The following is a 21,259-nucleotide window of genomic DNA, read 5'->3' as shown; positions in this document are numbered from 1 at the left end:
TTATAATCCATACTGAATTAATTTTTATATGTTGGGAGGTGGGGGCCAATGATTATTTCTATAATATGGATATCTAATTGACCTAGTAACATTTCATGAGAAGACCATTCTTTCCCTACTTAATTGAGGTGGTGTCTTTGTCATAAATCTGGTGATCATTTAAGTGTGGATTTCTCTTTTTTAAATTATTTTTATTTTTGAAGATTTTATTTTTAAGTAACCCCTATACCCACCATGTGACTCGAACTCACAACCCCAAGATCAATAATCACCTGCTCCACACACTGAGCCAGCCCGGAACCCAACTTTTGTGAATTTTAAAATTATCATCTACACTTTAAAACGAAGACAAGAGGGGGGAGAAGGACCAGTGGAAATGTATATATCTGTGCATATGCGGATTCATTTAACTACTGGTAATACGTTGTTTCCAGTGTTTGATTACTACAAACAGGGCTACTGCTTAGGGTCCTGTAGTTACTCACTTCTGCCGTGCCTCTTACCGAGCCAGTGACTGACGCTGCAGTCTAGCCCCCAACTCCGCCCATCAAGCCAAAGAATGGGACTGCGTCCGTCCGCACTCACTGAGGGCGACTCCTTTTTTTAAGCATAAAAATATTATGCGTTTGCCCCGCGGTGCACGCATGAGGCTGCTTCCACCACCAGGGGGCACCTTTTATTATTGTCCACCAAGGAGCCATGCGGCTTAGCAGAGGCCTCAATTATATACACATTTTTTTTTTTTTTAAATACTGCAGTCAACATCGTACTGAATTGCTGGTCACTCGGGCCTGTATGTCATAAACTTTACAAGAGATTGCCACGTTCATCGCCAATTTCGTTGCACACCGCCACAAGCATTTTATGAGAATTCTCATTGCCTCATATCCCTTCCACACTTGATGTCATTATGTTTACTTCTGCCAATCTAATAGTTTTGAAGTCGGACCCCATTTTCCCCCATTTCAGATCTGTCTGGGAGCGTCCTGGTTGGCGACCACGTGGCGATTTGGTGAGAATGGTGCGCTCTGAGAGGGCCCCTTCCCACACACCTTGCCCTCTGCGTCTCTTCCCTCTGGCTGTCCCTGAGTTATAACGTTTGACAATAAACCCGTGATGTCATGCTCAGAAAAGGCCATGTGAGAACACAGCAAGATGGTGACCCTATAGAAATCAGAGAGAGAGCCCTCAGGAGAAACTGAATCTGCCCTCCCCATGATCTGGAACTTTCAACCTCCACAACCGTGAGAAAGAAATATCTGTTGTTTAAGTTAAAACACACACACACACACAGACACACACACACACCCTGATTACCAATGCGATTGTGCATCTTTTCAAATGTGCCTCATTTAGAACTGATTGTCCATGAATCTTTTGGATATCCTTCCATTTGCCCTTGTCTAACTCCTCTCCCCCACCCTGCTCTGTGTCCAGTAGGCTGACCTTCTGCGACTGCATGAATGACTCCCTTGTCCTCTGGCTTCTGTTGAGGTTGTTGAGTTGTTAAATTGTTGAGGTCCTTGGGTTCTGGTTGAGTCTGGCCAACGAGAGAGCTTCGTGTCTATCAGATGGAGAGTGGGCTGTGGCTGAGTTTCTTAACCAAAGACCACAAATGCTCTCCAGCAATTCTCTTTATTTTCAAAGTATTATTTATTGTATTGAAGGACGGTTGATACACAACGTTACATTAGTTCCAGGTGTACAACATAGTGACTGGATGAGTCTATACGTTCTGCTGTGCTCCCTACAATCTGTCCCCTACAGCGCCATTACAATACCACTGACTGTTCCCTATGTCGTGCCTCTTGTCCCCATGACTTATTCATTCCCAGATTGGAAGCCTGTACCTCCCACTCCCCTTCACCCATGTTACCCATCCCCCACCCCTCTCTCCTCTGGCAACCATCAGTTTGATCTCTGGATTTAGGGATTTCTGCCCTTTTTTTGTTTCTTTGTTCGTTTTTTGGATTCCGCATATACGGGGGATCATCGTATGGTATTTGTCTTTCTCTGTCTGACTTATTTCACTCAGCATAATACCCTCCGGGTCCATCCACGTGGAGGCAGGGGTTCTCTCTAATAGTATTGTGTTCCAGTAACTACTCCTGGCACTTACTCCTTCATGCTTTGCTGGGAGGTCCCAGCTCCCCACCATTGCTAGCCCCGGGGCATCTCAAAATGTCTTGTTGGTGTCAGTTTTCGGCAGCCCATGCTCCTATAATGGTGTAATAGTCACCTGTTCTCCTTGCTCCTGTGCTCTGGGCTGTCTGGGGAGTTAGGGGGTGTGCTTGGCTCTGGGCTGCAAATTGTGTGCACATTTGCTCCCCGTGAATCACTGTGTAGTGCAGCGGGAAGGATCAGCGACTACCTGGGGTCAGGTTGTCTCGCGGCAATCGCAGGAGGGCAAGAGGACCAGCCAAACCACACAAACATGTTGATATCCTCTGTTTCGCTCAGGTCTGCTCACATCGCACTGATAAAAACAAGTGCCTGGCAAAGCCTAGGTTTGGAGGAACAGGTAGGCACACTCCTTCTGGAGAGTCGGGGCGGGGGGTAGTGCAAATTTGCAGAACAATGATACAATCACAATTTCCTCCAGCCATACCCACTGCCATCTCCCAGTCCCCTCATTTACTTCTCCGCTCTGATCCACTTGCATGTACCATGTTTCTCATTGGGACCTGGATTAACTCCCTTTCATCCTTGGAAGTTTCTGTAGGTTTTTCCAGTTTTCAGGGACATGCAATACCTCTCTCCCATTTTAGTTCAGCCTTTTTGCTTTCCTTTTTTGGGTGGGTCCTTCTCCCCTACCCTAGGCCCTACCCTATCTTTGGCACCAACCCTTTCCCACTTCTTGTGACTCACGCTAACAACTTAGCATGTTTATTGCTATAGTTTTCTTCATACCTAGCGAACTGTGTGTGTGTGTGTGCACGCGCGTGTGCATGCATATTCCAGCTTTTTTAACATACAAAAACGTTTTGCAATTTTAACAAAAGAATAATGCAATTTTCCACCTATTCTGTTCCTTACTTAAAACCTTGCAATATCTCCCCATATCAGCTGGCATAGATCTTTCCTATTCTTTAAAATGCTGAATTATGGGGCAGCTGGGTGGCTCAGTGGGTTAAAGCCTCTGCCTTTGGCTCAGGTCATGGTCCCAGGGTCCTGGGATCAAGCCCTGCATTGGGCTCTCTGCTCAGCGGAGAGCCTGCTTCCCCCCCACCTCTCTCTGCCTACTGGTGATCTCTGTCAAATAAATAAATAAATAAAATCTTTAAATAAATGCTGAATTATGTTCCATCATGCTGGCCCCATTCCCCTATTGAGGAGTGAAGTCAGTGTTACTAAGCACTGCCCAGACCGCACCTTCAAGACCAAGGTTCTCCTTCCCCCAGCTGCTAGGGACCCAGGCTGCTGAGAGCCATAGCTCAGTCACTTCCCAGGAATTACTGTGGGTTGAAGGGAGCTGCCTTGCCCAGGGGTACCCTGTGGCCTTTAAGTGAGACCATATCTAATGACTAGACAGTGTGGGCATACCAAGGCCTCGGCCTCAACTACTCAACCGGTAACTTTTCTGAATGGCTCTTCCAACTTTAGATATATCCCCATAGAATCAGCCGTATCTTCTGTTTTAACAGCGGTGTCTCTTTAAATTCTCCCTCTGCTCAATCCTGCTTCCCTCCCTTCCTCACAAGTGCTATGAGATCTGTTTTTGAGGGAACTTCAAGTGTGTTTGGAGCTGGAAGTGGTCCGAAGAGCAGATTATGAAATCGGATTTGGGAGCTCGGTTACCTGCCCGCTAGGTCGGAGGCTCCATCACTGTCTATAGGTGAAGTGCTGCAAACCCACGATGTCAAAGTGATGCCACTGTCAAAAAACTGTCACTAGTGGTGACCACAGATGGGACACAGATGGAAGGAAATTAACTGGCAGGTGCAATGTCTCTCAGGGGTTGACCGATTCAGAGGAAGTAGTAACTGTTCACAATTCTGCAAAAACATGGTTGTAACAAGAGGCCGCTACAGCACTGGAGAAAGACAAGGAAGTGCTGGGGTGGTTAACACCAGTCTAATCTTGGCTCCAAAGCCAAGGGTCCCACCTGTGGGCAGAAAGCAGTCTGAGGACTGATCCTCTGTGCAATGCTGCCCGGAATCCAGTTTGTTTTCTACAAGTCAGGCCAATGCATGCACAAGCGAAGCACAGCTCTTTCCCGCTCCCTTCCCACGTTCTGGAAAAATGACCCAAGTCAGAAATAAGAGGGTTGATTCTATAAACCTTTAACATCATACCAGAGTGTGGCCTTGTAAGCCCACCTTTTCTCAGACTCTAACGGGATGCCTAACTTTTCCAGCCACAGACAAGCTAGCCGAGGCTTTTCTCAGGACTGCAGATTTCAGAGGTTAGTAGGCAGACAACAGTAGGAGGTAACCATTTTCCTTTTCTGCAGCAAAAGAGAACTTGCAGTTCTGTTGTCCTATAGTTCATCAACCAGGTTTGTGCTAAATTAACAATCACACTTCTGCATTCCCTTCTCCTCTACTCACACAACCAAGGCTTTATAAATGTAAATGCTTTTTCTAAAGAACCTGTCATTCTGCTGAGTCCCTGAATAATGCATTAAATAAAATTTGACGGGTGTTCAGCAACATATGTGTGGGATTCCTGATTTGTCACAGAAAGGTGTTGCGCCTTCAAGCAGCTTTTTGGAAAGGAGGAAATGTTTTCCAGAAGCCTCCCAGCTGCCTTTTCCTGATACCCCCTTGGCCAAACTCAGATGGAGGTCCACTTCTTGAGGGGCATGGGGCTGACTGGATTGGAAGGGTCAGCACGTGGGCCCGAAAGACGGCGGATGGGGTGTGCGTCCCCAGGACCACCACACGACCCCCTGCTGTGTTTCATCACGTCAGAGTCAACCTCAGCCACAGAGCGGCAGGGGACACGCCTGCTCAACGACACCCACGGACCCGCGCACCGGCCCGGGGAGGCAGGGGTGCCCCATTCACCGAGACTCAAATTCTTTTTAATAGCGTCTGACATTTATTGAAAAGAAGGAAAAGACGTTTGTCCAGGTAGTGTAGAAGAGCTGGGCAGAGTGCAGGGCTTAACTACTGTGTGGAACAAAAGGCACACCTCAGAGAGACAGCTGCGAACTGAGAAGAGAACTGGGTTCTGGGCAAAACGAACAGGTCCACGGGAGAAAGAAAACGAGCGGCTGGATCTGGCTGCCAGGCACCCCTGGGACCTGGCCGCCATCTGGCAGGAGCAGAAGAGGTCTCTGGGAGGAGGGGGCGACGGGTCCCGCCGCAGGTGAGAGGCCGGCCCGCCCCTCGGGGGCGGGGGACGCGGTGGGTGGCGAGCTGCTGGAGTCACTGTCCAGGGGCCGCGGCCGGTTCAGACACTTCTCGGCTGAGCCCACATCGCTGGGGCCCCAGGCCGTCGAGGGCGCGCGGTGGACCGCGGTGGACGGCGGTGGCAGTGCGGGTGTCCGGGCGGCGCGCTGCAGGCCTGGCGGTCAGTCTGGCGGAGGCGGCCCGCGGCGGCCGGGCGGTGGGTGGTCTGGCGGGTGTGTAACGGGAGCCCGGCCCGCAGCTGGAGCGCGGGCCCCAGTCCAAGTGCGCACGGGAGGGGCCCGGCTGGCCGCACAGGGCGGCGGCGCGCGCTCCGGAGGCAGGCCCAGAGGCAGCGGCGGGGACCTGGAGCGCTATTCCTGGAACAAAGGCAAGCACTACGCGGGAGGGGACAGCAGCGCGGGGGAGAGCGCGGCCACTCGAGCGCGGCGAAGGTGGGGGGGGGGAGGCGCGGCGGGGCGACGCCCGCGGCCATCTGGGCTGCCGCGGCGGCGGCGGCGGCGGCGGGCGCGGCGGACCCTCCCCCGAGCACCCGCCCCCAGGCCCGAGGGGCTCCCGGCCTAGAAGTCCTCGTCCTCCACCCAGCCAAACACCCGCTTCATCTCGGCCAGGAAGCCCCGGTAATCATTGAGGAGGGGGCTCTCCTTCCTGATGTAGGGGATCACCCACTGCAGGGCCGGCCCGGTCAGGCGGGTGATGAGGAACGTCACCTTCAGGGCGTCGCTGGAGAACAGGGTCTCGTCCACCAACATGTAGGCGCCCGTCTGCACGATGAACTCCGGCAGCCGGTCGGTGTTGCCGTCAAACGTCTCGGGGAAGGGAATCGGGTTCCTCCACCGCCGGGTTTGGGGCCGCAGGGGCAGGGCCAGGAGGGCCTTGATCAGCTGCACCCTGCCGTCCATCGCGCCGCGCTCGCGCTGGCTGGGCACTGCTGGGAAGGACTGAGTTGAGGTGGGCGGGGAGGCGTGGCGGGAAGTGCGTATGCGCGGAGGCGGACCCGGGCTAGGGGCGTGGCCCGCGCGGGCCCCGCCCACTTGTCCTGGTGGTCGCTAGGGCGCAGGCGCAACACAGGGTGGGCGCCCCAGGTCAGCGGTGGACCGGCGAAGGTCAGATCCAATGGTTGCTCGAGGAGGCGGGGTTAGAGTCGCAGGGCGGGGCCGACAGTCCCCAGGCGGGCCAGGGGCCTGGCCTGGGGCACAGCCCAAGACGTCTGGCTCTATCTAGCTCAATCTGGATGTCTGTCCCTATTTGGTATAGGAAAGTCCTTAGGCATGTGGGCCTCAGTGGGGCCCTGTTTTGGGGGTTGAGAAGTCCTTCCTTCTCACGTTTACTGACCCTCAGGCTTAGCGTATGTTTGTGGACTCCTGCATCTGGACACTGCTTGAGGGAGGTTCCTCCAACACAATTTCCTGCTTAACCATGCATTTCTCAGCTAGAGAGATTTTGCACAAGAGGTTGTAGATGTGGTTGCCTTGCAGTGTAATGGGAAAGCCCCAAATATTAGCAAACATCATCCAGAGCTCCGTATTCAGAGAATAATGCTCTAGGACCAGTTAATGTAAAGAGGGTTTAATGTAAAAGGGGCGCCTGGGTGGCTCAGTGGGTTACATCCTCTGCCTTCGGCTCAGGTCATGATCCTGGGGTCCTAGCATTGAGCCCCGCATGGGGCTCTCTGCTCAGCGGGGAGCCTGCTTCTTCCTCTTTCTCTGCCTGCCTCTCTGCCTACTTGAGATTTCTGTCTGTCAAATAAATAAATAAAATCTTTTTTTTAAAAAAAGAAATCTCTTAATTTGGTGTGCTTGGATTGCTCAATCAGTTAAGCTTCTGCCTTCGGCTCAGGTCACGATCTCAGGGTCTTGGGATTGAGCCGGAAGTCATCCTCCCTGCTCAGTGGGGAGCCTGCTTCTCCTGCTGCTCCACTTGTGCTCTATCTGCTTGTGCTCTTTCTCGCTATCTCTGTTGCTATCTCAGTCTCTCTCTCAAATAAATAAATAAAATCCTTAAAAAAACAGAAAGAAGGAAATCTCTTAATTTGGTATATAGGAGATCAAAAGAGTATTATCACTATAGAAACCAAGAGACAAAACTAAGAGGTATTGAATACTTTCCAAGCATGATGTTGTACATTTCCACACTGAAAAATAAAGGAAAGGAATAACAGAGATTAATCTATTTTTAAAATTACTTTATTCATTTGAGAGAGAGAGAACAGGAGCAGGGGTGGGGAGAGGAGCCCCATGCAGGACTTGATCCCCAGACCCTGAGATCCTGACCTGAGCCAAAGGTGGCCACTCAACCATTTGAGCCACCCAGGTGCCCCAAGATTAACCTATTGAAGGAGGGGAAACTATTACAGCTTAAATCTGAATTCCTTTGTATGGCTGAGTACAAATTAATATAAATGCATCACAAGCTTTCATATATGGAGAAAATTTCAGTTAGGTAGTGTTGTGTTGATGACTCAGTTCAGAAAAAGCAATTAAAAAGAAACAGTGCTTTGGAATATGCTTGAATAATTATAAAAGCCACTTAAAGAACATTTCTAAATGCTAAGAGGTCTACAAAAGAATATTCAAGCTAAAAAGCAGGCCCAGGTCTGATGCAGAATAGTACAGCATCTTAAAGATGTTGATTTTCTCTGCATGATGAAATTTGGACTGAGGTGGCCCCCCAAGAGGTATAATCGTGGCCTCAGGAGTGTTTGAGAAGGCGGAAGAATTGACCCAGCTGGAACTAGATGAACTATAGGCCCCACTGCTGCCCCATACCAAGAAGGGGACAGCCAATTTGCCTCCATCTGCTTGAGCTGCAACAGTGCCTAGAGCCCCCATGACCTTTCAAGGGCAACATATCTGTTATGGACCTAGCTAAGCCTGAATTACCCACAAGTTTAAAAAAAAAAGCCTTTAAAATATATAAAATGACAGTTTTCTGACATTGGATGGCAAGCAGCCAGGGTAGTGTTCCCTAAGAGTGAAACACCTTGGATGAACCCTTGAATGAACCTTGGCTTCCTGTCGGGAGCAAACACCCAGGCTGCCTGTTTTATCTGTTTGTTTGTGTGTATACGTGTGTGTCTGAGGGGGACTGTTTGTTTATACCTGCTGATCCCAAATGGAAAGCAGATGTGAGAAATCCCCACGTCTCCCATAGTTTTCTCTGGCTTCTTTCCCTGCAGATCTTATCTTTCTATCCAAGTCATTTAATAACAAACTCCCTCCCCACTACCCCTGAGATAGGGTCTCTTTCCCCAGGCCAAGACCCGCCCATCCCCATCCAGGCCAGGACCTCTTCTAGGCACCTAGAATCTCTCTGGGGGAGTAACGGCAGGGGGATCCAATGCCAAGCACTCCCTGGTGTGTGGATTGGGACAGCTCAGAGAATCTCTAACAGCTGAGAGAAGACACTTGGCGTATGTCTACGCAAAATGAACAAACCTTCTGCAAAATTTTTAAAGAGAAACGAAAAGAATTTTATTTTAGGGGCGCCTGGGTGGCTCAGTGGGTTAAAGCCTCTGCCTTCGGCTCAGGTCATGATCCCGGGGTTCTGGGATCGAGCCCCACATTGGGCTCTCTGTTCCGTGGGGAGCCTGCTTCCTCCTCTCTCTCTCTGCCTGCCTCCCTGCCTACTTGTGATCTCTGTCTGTCAAATAAATAAATAAAATCTTAAAAAAAAGAATTTTATTCAAGCCCAAGTTTTAGGACACCAGCCCTTCTTCACAAAGGAAAGAGTGCTCCAGGGAAGGAACATTTGGTGCAGGGTTATATGTGTTTTTTACATAAAGAGTTACAAGTCATCAAGAGGAAGGACACGCCAGAAACTTACAGACTTTATCTTAAGGTTTTCAGTGTGCACAAGGCTGTTTGATGGAATAGCTTATGGGACCCAGGGAGGGATATTTTTGTTGTTGTTTTTCTTATCTTTATGTTTGGAATACTCCTTTTTGGATTTTGGGGTTTTTTTGTTTTTGTTTTTGTTTTTTTTTGCTTTGTTTTTAAATGAGGCAGGCATACGATGTGTGTTCTGGGCAGAAATAGATTTTCTGAGGTTTTGCCAAGTCATTTTGACCTTGGTAAATGTTTAAGTACAGCTTCCCTGGGAGCCCAGGAGCAGGACGTGCAAACATTAAAAGTTGCAAATTTCTTTTATCACTGGACAGCCGGTGGAGCCAGGCATCCAAACCACAACTGAGTTGTGACAAAGGGTCATTACAGGATCGCCCATCACTAGCTTGGAAGGGCCATCTGTTGCCACCTGTGGCTGTGTCAGACACAAAATGGAGTCTTGTTGGTATTAATACCCTCTATGTCACTGGCCATCTGCTCACGTAACCCCTAAGTCCCTTACAAACTGCTCACCACCCGGAAGAGGCTTTCTGAGACTCTCTGGGGAGAGGACGCGCACTGTGGGGACAGGGTACTGTCAGCAGTGAGGGTGAGCATAGCTGGGGAGGAGTGGCTCCCACGCCATGGACAACCCATTCCATGACACAGAGAGGGTAACAATGGGGATATTTATCAATCCAGTTCCAGCTGCCATGGGAGACTGGGAAGGGAGGTGCCGCTGCCCTCTGCACGCTGAGGAACCCCTCCTGCCGGACAGGAGACGCTGCAGCTGGGGCCCCTCTTGATTGGACGCAAGAACACAGCTGCTCACGCCCACAGCCTGAGATCCTTATGAAATCCCAGGGAGAGCCCCGTGCCCCACTGCCCCCTGGGGGTGGGGGTGCATCTTCAGGCAGAACAGATGGCCACAGTCTTGCTCTCCCTTCCCCTGGGTGTGTGTGTGTGTGTGTGTGTGTGCGGGGGGGGGGGCGGGGGGCGGGAGTGAGGGTGGGATTTTTTAATGACAAAAGTGATAAGGCTATTTGACAAATGTTTGAATCACAGTAAGCTGCACAGAGGACATGCAATTTTAAGTTCATCGGAAATGTTATACAAGTAGTGGGGAATGTACTAATCTTTTTGAGGGACAATGCCACAGATAATTGTCACTGACCTGCCTCTCCAGATTCTGCCCTCACTAAGGCTTTCTAAGACCAGGTTGTGTAGCACAATGAGAAATATTTCATATTTTTAAGGGACCAAGATTCTAATAGAGTCTTGAGCAGGAATTAACTGCAGGCTTGCTGCCTCCAGTTTTGACTCTCATGACTTCGGGACGGTGCTTGGGCAGAGCCAGGCTAGTCACACTGCCCCTGCCTTGTTCCAGCATGAACAGAAGATGCTCCATCGCCCCACAATATCTGAACACGTACTTGCAATTTTCATCAAGTGGCCACTTTTCATAGGAACTAGGTGTCAGATTATCTACTACCTTTCTTGCCTTAAAAGGGGAGAACTTCAGGTCTGGCCTGGAGCCCCTCACCCTGCCACCAACATCCCACCACCCAGCCCCCGAGACATTAGTGTCTCAAATTACAGAGCTCAGAGCTCTGCCTGGCCTGGTATACACACTTGATGGCAGAACCACACGCTTCCTTGATCACGGTTGCATACATTGCAAATAGTAAAAACCTACAGGTGGGAGCTTCTTCACAACAACAACAAATTTGATCAGAAGAATGCAAATGTTTTACAAAATTCAAGAAACCAAAGCAACGAACAAGTGTCACAGGACAGTGACAAGGGTAGCTTGGAAGAAATCAACCGTAGGACAGCTAGGTAAAATTCTCAAAAGAAATTGCATTGAAGAGGAACACCTGTGTGGCTCAGTGGGTTGAGCATCTGCCTTTGGCTCAGGTCATGGTCCCAGGACCCTGGAATTGAGTCCTGCATCCAGCTCCTTGCTTGGCAGGGGAGCTGCTTCTCCCTCTCCCTCTCCCTCTGCTGCTCCCCCTGCTTGTGCTCCCTTTCACTCTCTCTCTTTCTTCCTGACAAATAAATAAAATTCTTTTTAAAAACATTGTTAAAAAAAAGAAATGACATTAAAGAGACTTAGCAGGAAATCATTCAGTCTTGGGGGTCTAGTTCAATACTTTAAGATTCCGGGATGCCTGGGTGGCTCAGTGGGTTAAGCATTTGCCTTCAGCTCGGGTCATGATCCCAGGGTCCTGGATCAAGTCCCACATTGGGGGGTGGGGGTGGGCTCCTTGCTCAGCGGGGAGCCTGCTTCTCCCTCTGTCTGCTCTGCCTGTTCTGACTGCAGCTCTCCATGCTTCTGCTCTCTCTCTTTGACAAATAAACAAATAGGAATCTTTTAAAAATATTTTTTAAAATATTAATAAAATAATCTAAGATTCATGGGACAAAGACTCTGATTGCCTCAACTAGGGTGAGGCAACCAGGATCAAACCAAGTCACCCTGGTCAGGGGACACTGTCACACAACCAAGAGAAGGGTGTATTTGCAGTGGACGCCCCTCAAAGAAAAGGTGCCTGCCAGATAGTCCCATCAGCCTATGGCCATTGCCTTCACCCTATAGGATACAAATACAGGACAGATAAGTTTTGACATCTTTCCATACATAAAATTCCAAGATCTTTTGTGTAAGCACAAATGCACATATTGGTTTTTTTTTTTAAGATTTTATTTATTTGACAAATAGAGATAGCAAGAGAATGAGCACAAGCAGGGGGAGTGGCAGGCAGAGGGAGAGGGAGAAGCAGGTTCCCCGTGGAGCAAAGAGCCCGATGTGGGTCTTGATTTCAGGACCCAGGGATCATGACCTGAGCCAAAGGCAAATGCTTAACCCACTGAGCCACCCAGGCACCCTGAGGGTGAGATTATTTTAAGTATAATTAACATACAACTTTATATTAATTTTAGATATTTTCTTTTTCCAAGAATGTGGAGAACAAAGAGAAAAAACAAGGTAGATTTGACCATGAACTGAATCCAAGTAATGGATGTGAATATGTTCGTGTGTGTGTGTGTGTGTGTGTGTAATGGTCCTAAGAATGGCTATATAAAAATACAAGAAAAATAAATTAAGACATTAGAAGATTAATGATAAATAATGTTTCTTTTTGGGTTTTTTTTTCAATATTTTATTTATTTATTTGACAGAGACAGAGACAGCAAGAGAGGGAACACAAGCGGGGGGGTGGGAGAGAGAGAAGCAGACTCCCCTCTGAGCAGGGAGCTTGATGCGGGGCTGCATCCCAAGACCCCAGGATCATGACCTGAGCGGAAGACAGATGCTTAACCAACTGAGCAACCCAGGCTCCGCTAACTGTGTTTCTCAAGGAGCAGTTTGTAAATTTTCAGGAAGCAAGAAGAGAGTCTTTCAGGCAGAAGAGAGTCTGCCTGAAAATTGTCGTGATGCCAGCCACTCTGCCTGATTCATCCGGCCCCGCGTATACTTGCTCATGTAATATTAGTCCCAACTATGCCATGGGAGCTGCCAATTTGGATGATTTTATATACAGCCTCAAAAACAAACTCCACGGCTGCCAAACGCAAGGGCAAACCACAGTTGTGTCTACATGACAAGTTAGAGTTCAGAAAATATCAGTAGATTCAATTTTCCAAGGCTCGTCTATGCGAGCAGAAGCAGGAATCGAAGAGGCCTCACTGGTCGGAGGGCTCTCTGGACCGGGTGGTGAACTGCGCTGCGGCGAATCAGTAGACATGATGACCTTAAGAGAGACCCAGAAAAAGGCTGCTTTGCATCAATTCAAGACAGAGAATAAAGAGATACCTGATATCCAGGAATTTGTTGTAAAATTTAATAATGATAATAATGATACAAGTTTTAGCCATTCCAATATACACTGCTAATAATCATCTGAAGTCAAGGGTCGCCAGGGTGGCTCAGTGGGTTAAATGTCTGTTGATTTCAGCTCAGGTCATGATCTCAGGGATTGAGCCGTGCATACGGCTCATGCTGGTGGGTGTGGAGCCTGCTTAAGATTCTCTATCTTCCCTCGCCTGGATGGCTCAGTGGGTTAAAAGATTCTCTCTCTTCCACTATCCCTACTCCCCCCTTCTCTAAATAATAATAATAATAATTCAAATTTAATTTCCTCAAGATAATTAATCTCATTATGGCATTTCTAAGATTTTCTTTCTTTTTTTTAAAGATTTTTTATTTATTCATTTGACAGAGAGAGAGATCACAAGTAGGCAGAGAGGCAGGCAGAGAGAGAGACGGGGAAGTAGGCTCCCCACTGAGCAGAGAGCCCAACGTGGGGCTCCATCCCAGCACCCTGAGAGCATGACCTGAGCCAAAAGCAGAGGCCCAGCCCACCGAGCCACCCAGGCACCCCAGATTTTTTTCTTTCTAAAGAGAATTATCTAAACTCATACTTTCATGTTCATCAGCGCAGTCTTGTATTTAATATTTTGCTCCTGGTTTATGGGGTTTTTTTTTTTTTAAGATTTTTACTTTTAAGTTATCTCTACACACAACCTGGGGCCCAATGTAATATTAGTTTCAAATGTACAACATATGGGTTTGACAATTCTATACATTACTTAAGGCTCATCACAAGTATAGCTACCATGTGTCATCACAAAATATGATATGATATGAAAATATGATTGACTATCCCCTATGCTGTACTTTTCACCTCTGTGACTTATTTGTTTTATAACTGGAAGTTTGTGCCTCTTAATCCCCTTCTCCACATTTGCCCATCAGCAGTTTATTCTCTGTGTTTGAGCCTGTTTGTTTGGAATGCGCTGATCTGTACGATTACTTCTCATTTACATGGTATTTAGTGCTGAGCAATGCTGGAAAGAACTGTGTTCATCTACATTGTAGGCTGCATCAACCGACAAATCAAAGTATTTGTTTAACTTTATCTGAACTTGACAATTATGTCCACACCTCAGGAAGCTCCTCTGATAATATAGCTGATAATATAATAGATAATATTATATATAATATTAATAATAATATAATATATAATAATATATAATATATAACATATATTATATATTACATTATATATATAATATATATATAATATAGCTGATAATATAATATATACCTATCAACAATGCAACTAATTAAGAGGGGAAATAAAAACAGATGGAGTTCCCCTATGGTAACTACTGAAATTCAAATGGTGCCCTCCCCCCCACCCCCCGGCTCACTAAATATGGGGGTAAAGAAAAATATATATGCTTAGGTCTTTTAAAAAAAAGCCCTCTCATTCTCTTTTGTTTTCTTTTATTAACACAATGTTCATTTTACATTTTTTAAAGATTTTATTTATTTATTTGACAGAGATCACAAGTAGGCAGAGAGGCAGAGAGAGAGTAGGAAGCAGACTCCCTGCCAAACAGAAAGCCCAATGCTGGGCTCGATCTCAGGACCCTGGGATCATGACCTGAGTCGAAGGCTGAGGCTTAACCCACTGAGACACCCAGGCGCCCCTCATTTTACATTTAAGACCTTAGATTTATTTATAAAAGCAACTTTGTGACGAATTCTCATCAATGAGGAATCTAAGACAACTATCTAGAAGAGAGTGCGTGAGCCTGGAGGCCCCAAGAGGTGGCACTGATGTGCATGCGACCTTCTGACACTCTCCTTTAAATTGTCACTGCTAAGTTATTGCATTCTTTTCTCTTCTTTTCAAGATTTTGTTTAGTCATTCATTCATTCATTTGTTTATTTAGAGTTTGTGTGATCAGAGGGGGAGGGCAGAGGGAGAGGGAAAGAGAATCTCAAGCAGACTCCCTGCTGAGCACAGAGCCCAGATATTTATTTATTAATTTAAGAGAGAGAGAGAGAGAGGGATATCAATTGCAGGGGAGGGGCAGAGACAGAATCCTAAGCAGACTCCCTACCTAAGGCAGAGCCCAGTGTGGGGCTCGATCTCATGACCCTGAGATCATGACCTGAGCCAAAATCAAGAGTTGGTCACTCAACGAACTGAGCCATCCAGGTAGCCCTTAAGTTATTACATTTCTAAATACCTATTGCTTCCTTTTTTTTCAGTTTGTGCTAACTAAAAAATAACCCCAAAACAACTGACCCATTTCTCCCACCCCAGTCCCTTACTTCTAACAACTACAAATCTGTTCACTGTATCAATGTGTTAAGTTTTGTGTGTATGCATATACAAATATATATACAACTATATATGTTATATATGTGTATATATATGTTATATATGTTTATACATATATATGTTTAGATTCTGCATGTAAGAGAAATCACATGGTATTCGTCTTTTGCTCTTTAACTTTTTTCAGTCACCACAAAGCCCTGGATGTAGGTTCACCCATGTCGTTGCAAATGGCAGGATTTCCTTCCTTTTTATGGTTGCATAATATTCGTGTGTGTGTGTGATGATTTCTTTATCCATTCATCTGTCAGTGAACACTTAGGTTTTTTCCATATCTTGTCTATTTTATTTTATTTATTTTATTTTTTTAAAGATTTTATTTATTTATTTGACAGAGAGAAATCACAAGTAGAATGGAGAGGCAGACAGAGAGAGAGAGAGGGAAGCAGGCTCCCCGCTGAGCAGAGAGCCCGATGCGGGACTCGATCCCAGGACCCTGAGATCATGACCTGAGCCGAAGGCAGCGGCTTAACCCACTGAGCCACCCAGGCACCCATTGTCTATTTTAAATAATGGTGCAATGAACACGGGGTTGCATATACTTTTTTCGAAGTAGTGTTTTGTTTTCCCAGAAGTGGAATTGCTAGATCATATGGTCATTCTATTTTTAATTTTTTGAGGAACCTCCGTGCTGTTTTCCATAGTGGTTGCAATCTACATTCCAACCGACAGTGCGCAAGGGTTCCCTTTCTCCACATCCTAGCCAACACTTGTTATTTCTAGGCTTTTTGATGCTAGCCCTTCTAACAGGTGTAAAGTTATATCTAATTGTGGTTTTGGTTTCCATTTCCCTGATGATTATATGATGGATGGTATCTTTTCATGTACCTGTTGGCGACCTATACACCTTCTTTGCAAAAACATCTATTCAGATCATCTGCCAATTTTTAAATCAGATTGTGGGGTGTTTTGTTTTGTTTTTTGCTATCGAGTTGTTTGAATTCTTTATATATATTTGGATATTCATCCCTTATGAGCCATATGATTTACAAATATTTTCTCCCATTTAGTAGGTTGCCTTTTCATTTCACTGATGGTTTCCTTTACTGTGCAGATGCTTTTTAGTTTGATGTGGTCCCACTTGTTTACTTTTGCTTTTGTTGCTTTTACTTTTGGTGTTAGATACTCCTGTCTTCTTACATGACCTCCTCTAGGACCATACTAGTCTTCCTCTTAGCAGGGTCAGTATTTAAAGACTGAGCCTCCCGCCCCCGCCTCCCTATTGAGGAGATCAGTCCTTCAATACCCTTACAATCCTCAAATATGTATCTGTTGACCTTCCAGTAGTGATCCATAGGATCCTTTTTCACAGGGAGCTATTAATTTACCTGCCGCCTTCCTTTCCTTAATAAACTGGTAAACCTCCGGCATTACCAGTCAAGGAGGGCAGCTTAGGGCACCTGCTTTCTCAGGATGGGGCATTCAGTGTCCTAGTAGCAGTGTCTAGTGTTGATCCAAGGAAGGAAATGAAAAGGGAAGGAGAGCACAGGCTTCTCTTAGACATATGCAGGGAGTTAGGGTGGTGTCTGGGTGGCTCAGCCAGTTGGCTGTCCAACTCTTGGTTTTGGCTCAGTTGATGATCTCATGGGTTGTAAGATTGAATCCCACGTCCAAGCTCAGCACTCGCTGGGAATCTGCTTGAGATTCTTTCCCCCTTCCTGACTCCCCCCTCTAATCCTACCCACCCCCCTCTCTTAATTAATTAATTAAAATTAAATTAAAATTACAAAGTCAGCCATATTCCTGGTGTTGGGGATGTCTGAACTATTTTACAAGCCAATAAAATGGATGAATGCAACAGATCTGAAGATTGTATACTTGGAGTTCTTCATAAGGCTTTCAGGTTCCCTTTTTGAAAGCTATTTTGTATACATACTCATATATAATGTTTGAGATTCATTTAAAAATAATCCCATTATTTTTGGTGTTAGATACTCCTGTCTTCTTACATGACCTCCTCTAGGACCATACTAGTCTTCCTCTTAGCAGGGTCAGTATTTAAAGACTGAGCCTCCCGCCCCCGCCTCCCTATTGAGGAGATATGGCCACAGTGGGTGGCTTTATCTGCCTTAAGCTCTGCCTTAGGCTCGGGTCATGATCTCCTGGTCCTGGGATCAAGCCCCGCATCGGGCTCCCTGCTCAGTGGAGATTCTAATTTTCCCTCTCCCTCTGCCTGCTTCTCCCCCTCTTTGTGCTCTATCTCTCTGTCAAATAAATAAATAAAATCTTTAAAAAATTAAAGATAAAAATAATCCTGTGGTAGGAGGAAAGGGAAAGGGGCAGAGATCAAGCCTCATCGACTAGGGGGTGATACTTACTATACAGAAATGATGGCAAGGTGCCATTTCTGGTATTATTTTTCAACTTTCCCATGTTTGGTCATTTACATGACGTTTGTGCAATGCAGTCTGCCATGGAGAGCCACTGAAAATCTAGGTCCTCTTGAACGTCAAGTGCTTTACTAAGCTTGTCATTCTCTGGAGAGCAGGAAAACAAACTGAAGTGTACACTCTGTGCATTGGAAATTGGGCTCAGAGAAAAGGGATCAGAGACTCCTAAATGCTGAGATTTATTTTTTTTTAAGATTTTATTTATCTGGGGTGCCTGGGTGGCTCAGTGGGTTAAGCCTCTGCCTTTGGCTTAGGTCATGATCCCAGGGTCCTGGGATCGAGTCCCGCATCGGGCTCCCTGCTCAGTGGGGAGCCTGCTTCCCTTCCTCTCTCTCTGCCTGCCTCTCTGCCTACTTGTGATCTCTTGCCTGTCAAATAAATAAATAAAATCTTTAAAAAAAGATTTTATTTATCTATTTGACAGAGAGAGAAAGAGAGAGAGAGATCACAAGTAGGCAGAGAGGCAGGCAGAGAGAGGAGGAAGCAGGCTCTCCGCTGAGCAGGGGCTCTGAGCCTGATGCGGGGCTCTATCCCAGGACCCTGAGATTACGACCTGAGATGAAGGCAGAGGCTTTACCCACTGAGCCACCCTGGTGCCCCCTAAATGCTGAGATTTCTTGAAATGTGTTTGAGAGGAGAGTGGCAAGGCCATATTTATGTTTTCCATGAATCATATTATTGGGGATGGGAATGGATTTGGCACTGGCACAGGGTGGGGCTAAAAACCTGGGAAGACATAGACAGTGACCAGAAACTTGCAGAGAAGCAACAGAAAAATAATCTGTATCTAAACCAAGGCAGGCATGATGGGGATTGGAAAGTGGGGATGGATTCCTGAAGCCACGGGGAGTCGAGTCTTGCTACCTGGATACTTGAGGTAGAAGGATATAGTTGACTCAGATCAGACATGACTCCTGATTTCTGGGTGGATAGCTGGTGATCTAGGGAGCCAAGGAAGAAAAGAAGGGCATTTTTTGAAAATACAATTGTCACTGGGAGCATTTTGAATTGGAACTTTTGAGTGTGCCATTAGCAGTTAGATCTGTGGTCCCTCCCCCCCCCAAAAAAAGGTCTGTGGTCCCAGCCTGCTTGGTTACCACAACTTCAGCCTGGTCCTCGGCATTCCAGGGTAATGATCTCATTTTTACAAGAGTTAGGAGTTGAAGTAAACTGATCAGAGATTGATCTACAAACTAGCATGTCAATCGCCTTTCATGATGGAGAACTACAATGGTCGCGATAAACTACTAGCATGCATTTAGAAAGCAGAAGTTATTCTTAAAGGAAGGGGTTCCCAGGACAGGTGTATTTTAACTGAATAGTCAGGACATAAGGACCTCAGGAGCTCCAGGTCAGTCATATAGTCCTCTAAAGATATATGAGGGTGTGGGGCACCGGGGGCAGGGGCAGGGGGCTCAGTCTTTAAGCAGCTGCCTTGGGCTTGGGTAATGATCCCAGCATCCTAGGATCCAGCCCCCTATCAGGCTCCCTGATCAGCAGGGAGCCTGCTTCTTCCTCTCCCACTTCCCTTGCTTGTGTTCTCTCTCTTTCACCATCTCTGTCTGTCACAAATAAAATCTTTAAAGAAATAGTTATGTGAGGGTCCCAGAGAAAGGAATGTGGCTGACTTTGCAATTTTAATCCTATCTGCTGAAGAATTTGTTGTGCTCCTTGGAAGTCCTCCTGATGGAAAAGCATGGAGAGGGATGAGTGGAGGCTGGAGGGCAGATCAGAACAGGGAGGGATACGGCCAGGCTCTTGTGCTTCAGAGCTCCCAGAGGCACTGCTGAGAGAGACAGACAGACGGACAGCACCCAGAGTCTTGCTGCTGTGGCTGCTGGGGGCCAAGCGGTCAGGCACGCTAGGACGCAGGACGTTTCCAGCAAGGCCGGGCCCAGAGGAGACCTGGGAGCTTCGGGGCCCTCCCTGCAGACGGGAGCTGCAGGACAGCCATCAGAGTCACAGGCGGCTGTCTTTCCCAAAGGGGGACCCGTGTGGACAGAGGGAGTGCCCTCTGCTTCAGGTTCTCCTTCTCTCCTTTTCCATCCCTGTTGTCCCTCCCAGTCCTCCACCCCGCAGCGCAGGGCTGGCCGAGGAGAGGGGCCAGCCGAGGTGCGGACACCGCCAAGGAAAGCCAGATTGAAAGATCGAGGGACCAGAGCGCTAGGGACGGTGCTCCCGGTGTGCAGGGCGCCCCCAGCGGCTGTGACCTCCGCGGCCCGTCCCCTGCGCCCCGGCACCCCCCCCCGCAGCATGGCGACATCCGGACCCCGAGAGACAGCCTGCCTGGAGGATGTGGCCCGTGCTCCTCTCGCCGGCCACGAAGCTGGGGCTCAGGGAGCCGCCGGGCTCTTCCCACGGCCACTGGGAAGCTGTCCCGCTGCTGGACCCAGCGACGGAGTCCACGGCCTTGACACCGACACTGGGCTTCCTTTTGGCTTCCCGGAGAAGGAGCAGCCTGTATGACCGGCTACGAGGAAGGCTCCTAGCCAATAGAGACCAGTCCTCCTTCCCCAAGACCGCTCCCACGCGCCGGGCTCCGTGCCCAGGGCTGACTCCCTGACCTGCCTGACTTCCCCGATTGCTCACAGGACCTCGGAATTACCAATCCGTGTGCCCAGGAAGAACGTGAAGGGCGGAGAGTACGAACGAGGGGCCTGGCACCCGCCTCATAGCCCGAAGAGCCGGGGTTCCAGCCCCGCGGCTCTCCGCTCCCAAGCCGGCTGGAACCGCAAGGCGCCTCCTTTCTAGACGGGACTGGCCGTCTCCGGGTGCTGATGGAGTTCTGAACAGACCTGGGGACACCGGGGGCCCCGGCTCCCCACGCTGGGTCGGAAAATCACGGTGGTAGCATGCATGTCATCGGAAGCACATGGTCCTTCCTGGGTCTTCTTCGCTCGAGATCTTGCGTCTCGGGTAACTCGAAAACCTACAAATGTCAGCCTCGTGTTTTACCCATTTACAGGAAGCGAATGCTGCCCAAGCGGGATGACCGGCTCTTTGCTCCGGGCCCGGTCTGGCTTGTGCTACGAGAGCGCCGCCACCTGCTGGCGACTCCCTTGAACTACAGCAGAAAGCCTGGACGGGGCGGGTCGGCGGGCAGGGGCCCAGCCCCGCAGAGCAGGTTTGGATAAGGGGAAGGGAAGGAGGTCTTGGGGCGACTAAAGGAGGTCGGGGATGTGGGTCTCAAGGGGAGCCTGCAGGGCATCTGCTTTAGCCGGTTCACTGTGATGCCCGGGGTGATCGGGCCTGACGTTTTCTGAAATTTGACGTCAGGGAGAAGCCGCCCCGCGGTTCAGCTGAGCACCGCAGTCCCTGCAGGGGCATAAGGGGTGGTTTCCTCTCTGACACGCACGGCACGGCTTTGAGGTAAGTGCTCTCTGTGATGTGAGCTTAGGGTCAAGTTGCATTTTTACGGGCGTGTTTTTCCAGGGATGCCAGGACTTTCTTGAAAATAGGATCGTCTCTCTATTGGACTGCCTGGGTGCTTCTAT

Source organism: Mustela putorius, unplaced genomic scaffold (genome assembly GCF_011764305.1).
Source record: "Mustela putorius furo isolate JIRA1106 unplaced genomic scaffold, ASM1176430v1.1 tig00003899_pilon_pilon_pilon, whole genome shotgun sequence".
Lineage (NCBI taxonomy): Eukaryota > Metazoa > Chordata > Mammalia > Carnivora > Mustelidae > Mustela > Mustela putorius.
This window is presented reverse-complemented; position numbering follows the sequence as displayed.